Source organism: Bos indicus, chromosome 5 (assembly GCF_029378745.1).
Source record: "Bos indicus isolate NIAB-ARS_2022 breed Sahiwal x Tharparkar chromosome 5, NIAB-ARS_B.indTharparkar_mat_pri_1.0, whole genome shotgun sequence".
NCBI classification, from domain to species: domain Eukaryota; kingdom Metazoa; phylum Chordata; class Mammalia; order Artiodactyla; family Bovidae; genus Bos; species Bos indicus.
Genome location: NC_091764.1, coordinates 70,461,544 through 70,474,547, shown reverse-complemented (window position 1 = coordinate 70,474,547; position 13,004 = coordinate 70,461,544). Strand labels below are relative to the sequence as shown.

The 13,004-nt window shown below is 40.1% G+C and overlaps 1 long non-coding RNA gene across 4 annotated transcripts in view; it reads right to left on the bottom strand.

Moving 5' to 3' along the window:
• Positions 1-13,004, bottom strand: part of LOC139183165 (uncharacterized) — an 85,021-nt gene that overhangs the window by 55,579 nt on the left and 16,438 nt on the right. For 2 of the 4 annotated variants that reach the window (XR_011566678.1, XR_011566679.1), the window contains exon 2: positions 952-1,038. The exons of the other annotated variants lie outside the window; for them this stretch is intronic. This is a non-coding gene — a long non-coding RNA (uncharacterized lncRNA). The remainder of the gene's footprint in view (positions 1-951; positions 1,039-13,004) is intronic. 4 annotated transcript variants of the gene reach the window in all.

The following is a 13,004-nucleotide window of genomic DNA, read 5'->3' as shown; positions in this document are numbered from 1 at the left end:
TGTGGTAGGGGTTGAATTCATCAGTAGTCAGTATGTTGAACAAGCACAACTTGTGAAATAATCAAAACACGATTTTATATTTATCTCCTGTCTGGTAGTTCCTCAGAAGGTTAAAACATAGAGTTATCATATGACCCAACAATATCATGCCTAAGTATATATACCCAAGAGAAATGAAAACATATGTCCAAACACAAACTTGTACACCAATGTTCATAGCAGTCATAGTCATAATAGCCAAAAGTTGGAAGCTACTCAAATGTCCATCAACTGATAAATGGATAAAGAAAATGTGGCACATTCATATACTGGAATTATTGGGCAATAAAAAGGAATAAAGTATTGTTTAGATACAGCATGGATGAACCTTGAAACCATTATGCTATGTGAAAGAAGTCAGTCATAAAATACCATATAACATGATTCCATTTACACGAAAGGCCCAGAATAAGCAAATCTGTGGAAACAGAAAGATAATTAGTAGCTGCCTTCAACCCTCGTTGCCTAGGGTTCAGGTGCTTAGGGGGAAATGGGGAATGACTGCCAATGAGTGTGGGGTTTCTACTGGGGTGATGAAAATGCTATAAAATTGATTGTGGCCATGACTGCACCAGATTTGGGGTGAAGAAGGTTGAACTCTCTTCCTCTTGGGAAGATAGAGAAGACTTGCACACTTCTTCCCCAAAGAACCTTCTCAACAAATCTCTCCCACACTCTGACCCTTTTTTATATCCTTAATCTGGCTGAAGGATTCAGGGATCACAATTCAGAATTGTCCTTGGAAATTGTCCCTCTCTCTGTCTCTGTTTCTCTCTGTAAATATCTCTGTATATGTCTTTGTGTACGTCCTTTGTTTTGTAAATTCTTCAACTGTAACATGACCCTTTCAACTGTAACATGACCTGAGACACTGAAGCCTCCAGGCCCGGTATGTACAAACACCATGCTTACCTGTCACCTGGCCGGGTTCCTGGACAGTCCCTGCTCTCAGAGGATGGGCCTGCTCAACAACTGACCTTTAGACCATGGGGAGAGACCCTGGGGAGTGGGCAAAGACTCAGTTAGTCATGTGTGTGTGTGTGTGTTTAGTAATTTAAACTATCCAGAATTTCATCCAACTATGAGGGTCAACACACAAACTCATGGCCTCTTCAACAGAATAATTCTGGACGTGTTGCCTCATGGGTGGCCGCTACAGGGAATCCAAACCACTGATACCAGTGTAAACCTATAAAAGTGACACAGAAAGAAGGACTCACCTTCCAGTACTCTTCAGCCAAATTCTCTGTGTACCTAGAGGCACTGTCCAGCTGGCATTGGCTCTTGTGAGCACATTCATTGTCCTCTGCTTACAGCCAGTCCGGGCCATGTCCACAAGTTACACACACGGCCTTGGAGGAGGCAGTCACGTCATTGTTCAAGCCACACTGATGCAACCCCAAATGCAAAGCTAGCCTTTCACTGAAGTAAATTTCAGATTTAAAATTTTGTATAGAAAGGAAACAATGACTATTGATTTGTATTCCCTGGGAAAGAAACCAGAGAGGCCTTTGACTTACTTATATTTTATTAAAAAGCCTCTGGTCTGGCAAAGCATTTGTGTCCTGACCTCAGACAGCCCATTACATCCTCTCCTGGAAATCTCACCATCTTCCTTCCTGGCACCCAGATACTGATTTTATCAGCTCCTCTCCCACCACCTCTGGGAAGCGGCTATGGACTGAGTCAGTCTGAGGGGCTTTCACCACATCTAAATCATGGTATCACCTTTCTCTACTCCGTCCTGGTGCTCAATTCACATTGGCTTCTATTGTCTTCACATTTCTATATCTTATCTCTTCAAGGTCAGGGACTATGTCTTCTGCTTTGTACCTCCCATCTATTTTCTACCACATGGTTTTGACAATTATTGCTTTTTTGATAATCATTGTTATTTTGATAATTTTTGATAGTTTGTTCTTTTAATAATTCATGTCATTGCTACCATTCTTATACTTAATGCTTGTCAAGGACACACATCATGTGTCAAACACCAAACCAAGTGTTTTCATGCATCCCTTACTAATGCTCACAGCATCATTAGAAAGTGGGCACAATTATTAGTGGGTTCACAGAGGAGCACACAAGGACTCTCAGAGGCTGAATCTCCAGCACAAAGCAGCCAAGCTGTCTTAGCTCCATCTGGTTCCCAAGAGTTACCATAGGTCAGATTATAGAGTAGAGGTTGGGAGATAAGGGTTACTTCTCTAACATTTCCTTTATAGATGAGCAATAATCCCAGGTCAGACTCTGAAACCCGGAACAGGGATTTGCCCCTGACACAATAATTTATCCAGGGCAAAGAAGAGTGTACATGTAGGATACCTGACCCCCAGGCCAGCACTCTTGCTTCCATACCCTGGTGCTCTGCTCAATGACAAAAATACTCCTATTGGTAACTTAGTCTTTTCCTACTTCTCTACTGTAGAACAAACCATCCTTTAGCAAAAATCAAAATAGTAATTTTCTGCAGAGTAGATAATCACTCACTCCAGCAAACTAAAACAACATTCTGTGGTTACAATAGGAGAAAAGTGAAAAATCTTTCACTTTGTTTCTCTCTTGTATATAAAAAAGATACATGTGTGTCTGTGTGTCTACACTGTATGTACCTAGTTTCCAGTTCACTTAACTTATAAATCAGTGCTGCTCCAGGTCTGGCCACCCACCCACTGCTATTCTGAACGTCTTTCATAGACTAGAGCAGAGCCAAAGAGAATCTGCTTCTGCGACTATTATTTATAATCTTCAGTTTTAAAAATCCACAGCCTGGAAAACTTTTGAACAGTGTGGCATTGATGAGGCATGGGGGAGGCTGACTGAGAGAAAGGGGAGGGAGAGGAAGAGCTGAGGTTGCACTGCGCCTAGCAAGCCCCTCCCAGTTTTGTTCACATTTTAACAGAGGTCAGTTCAGTGGACATTTACTGAATGCTTGTTACCTGCCTGGTTCTGCTAGATGATGAAGATGCAAAACTGAATGAGACTCCATCCCCAGCTTTAAAGGCTCATAGCAATGGGATAAACAGAAATATCAGAACAAATACTCTTACATAGATAGGGAAGATTAAAAGGAAACTTTAAAAAGCTTTCCAGTACCAAAGGAATCATATTAAGCAGGAACTTTCTAGAGGCAATATAGTAATATACAACAGTCAGACTGACAGAAAGCTTGGGTTCACTACCCAACTCCATTTCTGAGTTCCTGTAATTCAAATGCAAATGAGATAATGTCCATATTTATACTCGGGAGTTGTTGTCAGGATTAGAGAAGATAATGCATATCCAACATGTTGCAGTATTTGCCATGTCATAAGTGCTCGGTAAATTGTATAACAGTAAAATAAAGGTCCAATACTGTAAAGAGCAATATTGCATAGGAACCTGGAACGTCAGGTCCATGAATCAAGGCAAATTGGAAGTGGTCAAACAAGAGATGGCAAGCCTGAATGTCGACATTCTAGGAATCAGCGAACTCAAATGGACTGGAATGGGTGAATTTAACTCAGATGACCATTATATCTACTACTGCGGGCAGGAATCCCTCAGAAGAAATGGAGTGGCCATCATGGTCAACAAATGAGTCCGAAATGCAGTACTTGGATGCAATCTCAAAAACGACAGAATGATCTCTGTTCGTTTCCAAGGCAAACCATTCAATATCACAGTAATCCAAGTCTATGCCCCAACCAGTAATGCTGAAGAAGCTGAAGTTGAACAGTTCTATGAAGCCCTACAAGACCTTCTAGAACTAACACCCTTAAAAGATGTCCTTTTCATTATAGGGGACTGGAATGCAAAAGTAGGAAGTCAAGAAACACCTGGAGCAACAGGCAAATTTGGCCTTGGAATACGGAATGAAGCAGGGCAAAGACTAATAGAGTTTTGCCAAGAAAATGCACTGGTCATAACAAACACCCTCTTCCAACAACACAAGAGGAGACTCTACACATGGACATCACCAGATGGTCAACACTGAAACCAGATTGATTATATTCTTTGCCGCCAAAGATGGAGAAGCTCTATACAGTCAGCAAAAACAAGACCAGGAGCTGACTGTGGCTCAGACCATAAACTCCTTATTGCCAAATTCAGACTTAAATTGAAGAAAGTAGAGAAAACCACTAGACCAATTCAGGTATGACCTAAATCAAATCCCTTATGATTATACAGTGGAAGTGAGAAATAGATTTAAGGGCCTAAATCTGATCGATAAAGTGCCTGATGAACTGTGGAATGAGGTTCGTGACACTGTACAGGAGACAGGGATCAAGACCATCCCCATGGAAAAGAAATGCAAAAAAAGCAAAATGGCTGTCTCAGGAGGCCTTACAAATAGCTGTGAAAAGAAGAGAAGCAAAAAGCAAAAGAGCAAAGGAAAGATATAAGCATCTGAATGCAGAGTTCCAAAGAATAGCAAGAAGAGATAAGAAAGCCTTCAGCGATCAATGCAAAGAAATAGAGGAAAACAACAGAATGGGAAAGACTGGAGATCTCTTCAAGAAAATTAGAGATACCAAGGGAACATTTCATGCAAAGATGGGCTCGATAAAGGACAGAAATGGTATGGACCTAACAGAAGCAGAAGATATTAAGAAGAGATGGCAAGAACACCGGATGGCATTACTGAATCGAAGGACGTGAGTCTGGGTGACCTCCGGGAGTTGGTGATGGACAGGGAGGCCTGGCATGCTGTGATTCATAGGGTCGCAAAAAGTCGGACACGACTGAGTGACTGAACTGAACTGAAAATAAAATATGACTTCCTGGTGGCTCAGATGGTAAAGCGTCTGTCTACAATGCGGGAGAGCCGGGTTTGATCCCTGGGTCAGGAAGATCCCCTGGAGAAGGAAATGGTATTGGTTAAAAAACAAAAGTTAGTGAGTTCCTGGCAACTGGAAGCATAAAAGCAAACAGCCACTTGGGTGGAGATGAGGAGGGATTCACAAATCAGATTAGGGCTTCAGAACTTGACAGGCTGTAAAATGCTACATTTTTAGGCATATTTCTTAAGAAAGGTGCAATGTGTGTGAACCCAGGGATGAGGACACGGGCATGAGTGGGAGAGTAAGGGGAGAGGCTAGAAGGAGAGTGAAAGTTTAAAAGCATAATAACAAAGTCCCTGTCCTCTAGTAGTTGACAATCCAGCTAGAGAAATAAGACATATCCCTGAGGGAAGCTTAGTCAATAAAAGGCAGGATATACTAAGCATTTAATAAGCAGTAAAACAAACTAATTCATCAATAAAGGTAGCATTCAAGATACTGAGGCTGGCTATGTAAGATGTTTTTGTACAGCTAGGCCTCCTGACATTCATCTCACAGATTTTTTTTTAAATTTAGCAAATATTGGCATTGACCCATTATGCACTAAGCACTGTTCAAAGCCCTTTACAAATGTTAACCAATTCAGTCCTCATAATAACAACTTTATATCTACATGCCTATTACTATCCCCACTATGCAGATGAGAAGGTAAGAGACTTGCCTAAGATTTCACAGCTGAGAGGAACTGAGCTTCAAACCCGTCGGCAATCCAGCTTCAGAACCTGTGCTCTTCACCATATGTGTGGCTCACAGAATCAGGCACAGTGCTAGAGGATGGAGGCTCAGTGAAAAGTAAAAGCCCCGACATTCTTGGGGCTTATATTCCACTGCAGGGAGATAGCAATCAACATGCAAATCAGTAAGTATAGAATACCATGGGATTATAAGTGCTAGGAAGAGAAATAAAGCAGGATAAGGGTGCTAAAGAGAGATGGACTGGTGAGCTTTTTTCAGAAGACTGGTTGGAAAATCTCTCTGAAGAGCTGAGACCTAAATGAGGTCAAGAAGAAAGATACAAAAAGTGAAACCCAGCAAAGCGGGTAGGAAGTAGAAAGGCTCTGAGTTCAGCTGCATGCTTGGCAGGTTCAGAGAAGAGCAGTGCGGTTAGAGTAGACATAAGTGGATGCGTGGTCAGAAGACACTGAAGAGACTGCCAATGGTTATCATATGTAGAAAGAGTTGGGCTTTTGTTTTAAGTGTGATAGGAAGCCATTTACAGATTTTTAGGAAGGAAGTGATATGATGTGATATCCAGACATGTTGTTGAGTGGAGAATAAACATTGGGGAACCAGGAATGGACACAGGGCAGCCAGTTAGGGTGCTGGTTCAGTAACCAAGGCCAGAAATGATGGTGGTTTGTACAGTGGTATCAGCAAAGGCAGTAAGCATGGTCAGATTTGAGATATATCTTGAAGATACAGTTTGCAGGACTTGATGCCATCTTATTCATTTATTTGTTCATTTATTATCCATCTCTGGTGGTAGGAAATGACCTCCAAACAGGCAAGAACTTTGAGTTTTTGTTCTGTCTGACTTTTCATCACTTTATCTCCGGTTCCTAAAATAGTGCCTGCCATACAATTGGCACTCAATATATATTTGTTATGTATTTGTTTAATGAATAATGCATTGAATATGAGGTGTAAGAAAAAGAGAGATGTCAAAATGACTCCATCATGGGGCTGGTTTTGTGTATTTCCTGATTCATTATGAAATCAGCCTTAATCCTACAGTATTTTCAAGACAAGTAGATGAATATATATCCATCCAAGAATCACAGGACATGACCTTGGGAGATCATCTAATGCATCCTGGTACTCTCAGATGGGAGTAAATAGTCATATTTCTTTTGATATATGAGGCAAACTGAACCCCAGAGAGCCAAAGTAACTTAAAAATTGAACATAATGATGACAACAGACACATTTATTTTGCAGTTACTACTTTACAGATCCATTGCAAGGTGCTTTATAATTCTCATACTTCTCATGTTATCCCTATGCTAAAGATGAGGAAAATATGACAGTATGAAGATGAAGCTGTAAGCCAAAAGCCACACAATCAGGAAAGAATAGAGCCAGGACTCAAATCCAGATCTAGTTTTACGTTAAAGCCACAACCCTATACAATTCTCTAGGGTCACATAAGTCATTGTGTTGTAACAACCAGTACTGGTCTCCCGTCCTCTTGAGTTAGGTAGATAAGAGCAGCCCAAATAGTTGGCTTCTGTGGGTTCCTGCACTGATTTTATTATGTTCTTTGAACTTGGTTCCTATTAAACTGAGGAAGTAGAGTGAGAGTCAATCTATTGCATTTCTCTGTCCCTGGTTTTAATCTCCACAAATAGATTACCTTTAATGAAACATACAGCAGGCTATCTTGAACATGTGATACTGTGTATATTATTAGAACAAATTACAGAGATTTTGGAATTGATTCCATTGTCTATTCAAAAGATTCAAGAGCTACTTTATCTTCTTTTTATGTTCAAATCAACTATAAATGGCTTAGAAGTTGGATAACCTATTCCTATACTACATAGGTCACTGGTTATCATTGGTTACCTTTTCAAGGTTCCCATGCATTTTAACGACATCTTGATTAAGACTGTTATTCAATCTCCAGTGTTTACTTATGAGAGTTTTATATGTAGCCAATAGCTAATACTGAATCACTGATTCAGATGTTAAAGCTTCAGTTGAAGAGAAGTAAAAATTCAATGCATTTCATGGTACACTAAGTTTTCAAAGGATACCAATTTCTATTTTCTTCAACTTTTATGAGAATGTTGTTTTTATTCACACAAGTATTAGACGGATTTTAGAAATGATTTAACAGTTTTTGATACTAGAACATGTGAAATAGTCACAAAACCAAATGTTTCACATGAAAAAAATATGTATATATAATCCAGAAGGGTAAGCAAATAATTATAACATAGAATTAATTATGAACCTATTGTTAATACCAAGCACTGAACAAAGAGTTATAAGACAGAGCAAGAATAAGGTGCAGGTATAAAACCAAAACAAAGATTTTCTCATTTCCTAATATGGAGAACTTCAAAGGGCCAATATCACATGATTTATATCAACTCATGATGGCTATTTGGTGGCATGCTGTTTCATTTGAGAAAGAGATAGAATTAGGCCAACAGAACTTAAAACTCCTACACCAATAGCTAATATTTTGGGGTGCTTAACTCAATCCTAACAACATCTCGGTGAAACAGATAATATTCTAAGTATCATTTTGCAGATAGGGACAACATGCAATGTGAGATTGGACCAATATGCAATATACAGTGACATGAAAAGTAAGTAGCTGACCAGGGATTGGAATACAGGCACTCCAGACTTTTAACCTCTGTGCTCTGGTATCTCTCAACAACATAATAATTTAAGTAATATCATTTTTAAGCTCTTATTATATGCTAGGCCCTACTTTGAGGCTATCTTATCTTTTATCTCATTAATTTTTCTGACATCCCAAAGAACTTGGGTTTTCTACTGCCATTTTAAAGACCTTTAAAAGGCTTAGGTTTACCATGTTACTTATCATTGCTTTTTTTTCCTTTCCCCATTGGGTTGTTGGTGACAGGAGAAACAGGATGGATGCTTGAAAATATGGAATCTCAAGACCAAAGAAGTTTGAGCAATAACTAAAGCCTAAGCCCTAACATGAGCCTCAACCCCATACCTCCGACTGGCTTGAACCTCCACAAACAAGATCATTACTTCTAGTCCTTCCTCTCTGAACTCTCTGAATGGAAGTTTAGTTCTGTTTGAGATTTTAAAAAGGAAAACCTTTCCTCATTTTAAAGAAGCTGAAGTAAAACAAGATGAAGCTATTAGTTAAAAGGAATTCATGAGAAAAATTAAAAAGCTATGAGAGTTCAAGACTGCTCCCAAAGCTATCAGTTTTCTAAACCATATAAAGCTAAAGGGGGGAAAGGTGGAGGGGTTGATCTTATTGACAATCCAAACAACTGGCAAAATGACTAGCAGAGATGGCCTTGTTTTAACCTTGAGACCTCCGTCAAGAGTATAATGGATTTTACAGCCAGATCTGGAAAAAGGTATATATACCTTCTTCTCACATCCCATTGGCCACATGCCAGTCATATGGTTCAATGTAATTGCAAAGGAGGCTGGGAAATGTAGTCTTCCAATGTGACTAGGAAGAGAAATATAGACTTGAGAAATGTATAGATCATCTTTGTACCCAAATATAATGATTTCTACAATTTTACCCCTAGATTTTCAATTAATATTTGAGGGTAATTATGAAAAGGAACGAAATGAACTGTATCCCCAGCACTTAACACTCTTCCTAACACACTGTAGGAGGGCAATAAATATTTGTTGAGTGAATGAATGAAATAACCTCACACATTTGGATGACAAACTCATCACCCTATTAAACTTGGAATACAAACAGAAATTCACCCTGACCTGGCTCCTCCCTGACTTTCATTTCTTCCCCAGAACTTTTATGGTTAAGAGCTTACTTTTAAGAGCATAGGATGGAGAAATTCATTCTAGAAGATAAAACCAAGGATTTGGTCTTGGCTTTGACATTTTGGTTGTTAACAAAGTCCTTTGTTATGTGGTTGTTAACAAAGTCCTTCAACTCAGTAAACCTCAGATTCTTCATCTATAAATGGTAGTGGGAGAAATATATGCCTATTTCCAGCAGTCCTTTCACCTCTTTCTTGGATAGCAGAACACGAACTGTTTGTTGGTAACAGTGTGCCCATCCTCAGGAGATAATGATTGATTTAAGCCAGAGATGGCCACTAATTGATCTAAAGGTAAGGCTGTGATCAGGTTATGGCCAATGGAATGAGGGGAAAACTTATGGAGGCTTTCCGGAGAAATCCTCCCAGATAAAAGAGAAAGCTGCCTGAGAAGGGCTTTTTGGCCCTATCCATTTATTTCTTCTTGAAATGCTAAGATGTGAGATTGTGCAACTTGGAGCTGCAGCAGTTTTCCGGGTTCTTTGAAAGGAGACATTGCATGCACACCAAAGATCCAACACAGAAAGACTGAAGGAACAGGGTCCTCAGTGACATTTTTGAGCTTTTGAAACACTCTGGGACAATCTATTTCCAGTCTTGGAAGTGCCTTTCAAGTGTTACTTGGAAAATGTGCACCCTTATGGTTTGAACCAGTTTATTTGCATATCCTGTTACTTGCAGCCAAGAATATTCCTAAATAACAAAGTAGATAACTTTCAGAAGTCTTTGCAGGTCCAAAATTGTTAGAGTATTAACATTCCAAAAGGGAGGAGGGGGAGGGGAAGCAACTGTCCTGGAATATATGAAAGGATAGGAAAAGTTTAAAAAGATGAAGAAACAATTGTAGGTGGTACTGAAAGAGAAACTCCCCAGGTCAGTAGGTGCCCAATATGCTACTGGAGATCAGTGGAGAAATAACTCCAGAAAGAATGAAGGGATGGAGCCAAAGCAAAAAGAATACCCAGTTGTGCATGTGACTGGTGATAGAAGCAAGATCCTATGCTGTAAAGAGCAATATTGCATAGGAACCTGGAACGTCAGGTCCATGAATCAAGGCAAATTGGAAGTGGTCAAACAAGAGATGGCAAGCCTGAATGTCGACATTCTAGGAATCAGCGAACTCAAATGGACTGGAATGGGTGAATTTAACTCAGATGACCATTATATCTACTACTGCGGGCAGGAATCCCTCAGAAGAAATGGAGTGGCCATCATGGTCAACAAGAGTCGAAATGCAGTACTTGGATGCAATCTCAAAAACGACAGAATGATCTCTGTTCATTTCCAAGGCAAACCATTCAATATCACAGTAATCCAAGTCTATGCCCCAACCAGTAACGCTGAAAAAGCTGAAGTTGAACGGTTCTATGAAGCCCTACAAGACCTTTTAGAACTAACACCCTTAAAAGATGTCCTTTTCATTATAGGGGACTAGAATGCAAAAGTAGGAAGTCAAGAAACACCTGGAGTAACAGGCAAATTTGGCCTTGGAATACGGAATGAAGCAGGGCAAAGACTAATAGAGTTTTGCCAAGAAAATGCACTGGTCATAACAAACACCCTCTTCCAACAACACAAGAGAAGACTCTATACCATCACCAGATGGTCAACACCGAAATCAGATTGATTATATTCTTTGCCGCCAAAGATGGAGAAGCTCTATACAGTTAGCAAAAACAAGACCAGGAGCTGACTGTGGCTCAGGCCATGAACTCCTTATTGCCAAATTCAGACTCAAATTGAAGAAAGTAGGGAAAACCACTAGACCATTCAGGTATGACCTAAATCAAATCCCTTATGATTATACAGTGGAAGTGAGAAATAGATTTAAGGGCCTAGATCTGATAGATAGAGTGCCTGATGAGCTATGGAACGAGGTTCGTGACATTGTACAGGAGACAGGGATCAAGACCATTCCCATGGAAAAGAAATGCAAAAAAAGCAAAATCGCTGTCTGGAGAGGCCTTACAAATAGCTGTGAAAAGAAGAGAAGCGAAAAGCAAAGAAGAAAAGGAAAGATATAAACATCTGAAGGCAGAGTTCCAAAGAATAGCAAGAAAAGATAAGAAAGCCTTCTTCAGTGATCAATGCAAAGAAATAGAGGAAAACAACAGAATGGGAAAGACTAGGGATCTCTTCAAGAAAATCAGAGATACCAAAGGAACATTTCTTGCAAAGATGAGCTCGATAAAGGACAGAAATGGTATGGACCTAACAGAAGCAGAAGATATTAAGAAGAGATGGCAAGAATACACAGAAGAACTGTACAAAAAAGATCTTCACGACCCAGATAATCATGATGGTGTGATCACTCACCTAGAGCCAGACATCCTGGAATGTGAAGTCAAGTGGGCCTTAGAAAGCATCACTACGAACAAAGCTAGTGGAAGTGATAGAATTCCAGTTGAGCTCTTCCAAATTCTGAAAGATGATGCTGTGAAAGTGCTGCACTCAATATGCCAGCACATTTGGAAAACTCAGCAGTGGCCACAGGACTGGAAAAGGTCAGTTTTCATTGCAATCCCAAAGAAAGACAATGCCAAAGAATGCTCAAACTACCGCATAATTGCACTCATCTCACACGCTAGTAAAATAATGCTCAAAATTCTCCAAGCCAGGCTTCAATAGTATGTGAACCATGAACTTCCTGATGTTCAAGCTGGTTTTAGAAAAGGCAGAGGAACCAGAGATCAAATTGTGAACATCCGCTGGATCATGGAAAAAGCAAGAGAGCTCCAGAAAACATCTATTTCTGCTTTATTGACTATGACAAAGCCTTTGACTGTGCGGATCACAATAAACTGTGGAAAATTCTGAAAGAGATGGGAATACCAGACCACCTAACCTGCCTCTTGAGAAATCTGCATGCAGGTCAGGAAGCAACAGTTAGAACTGGACATGGAACAACAGACTGGAATAGGAAATAGGAAACAGGAACAACAGACTGAAATAGGAAAAGGAGTACGTCAAGGCTGTATATTGTCACCCTGTTTATTTAACTTCTATGCAGAGTACATCATGAGAAACGCTGGACTGGAAGAAACACAAGCTGGAATCAAGATTGCCGGGAGAAATATCAATCACCTCAGATATGCAGATGACACCACCCTTATGGCAGAAAGTGAAGAGGAACTCAAAAGCCTCTTGATGAAAGTGAAAGTGGAGACTGAAAAAGTTGGCTTAAAGCTCAACATTCAGAAAACGAAGATCATGGCATCCGGTCCCATCACTTCATGGAAAATAGATGGGGAAACAGTGGAAACAGTGTCAGACTTTATTTTTCTGGGCTCCAAAATCACTGCAGATGGTGACTGCAGCCATGAAATTAAAAGTCGCTTACTCCTTGGAAGGAAAGTTGTGACCAACCTAGATAGCATATTCAAAAGCAGAGACATTACTTTGCCAGCAAAGGTTCGTCTAGTCAAGGCTATGGTTTTTCCTGTGGTCATGTATGGATGTGAGAGTTGGACTGTGAAGAAGGCTGAGCGCCGAAGAGTTGATGCTTTTGAACTGTGGTGTTGGAGAAGACTCTTGAGAGTCCCTTGGACTGCAAGAAGATCCAACCAGTCCATTCTGAAGGAGATCAGTCCTGGGATTTCTTTGGAAGGAATGATGCTAAAGC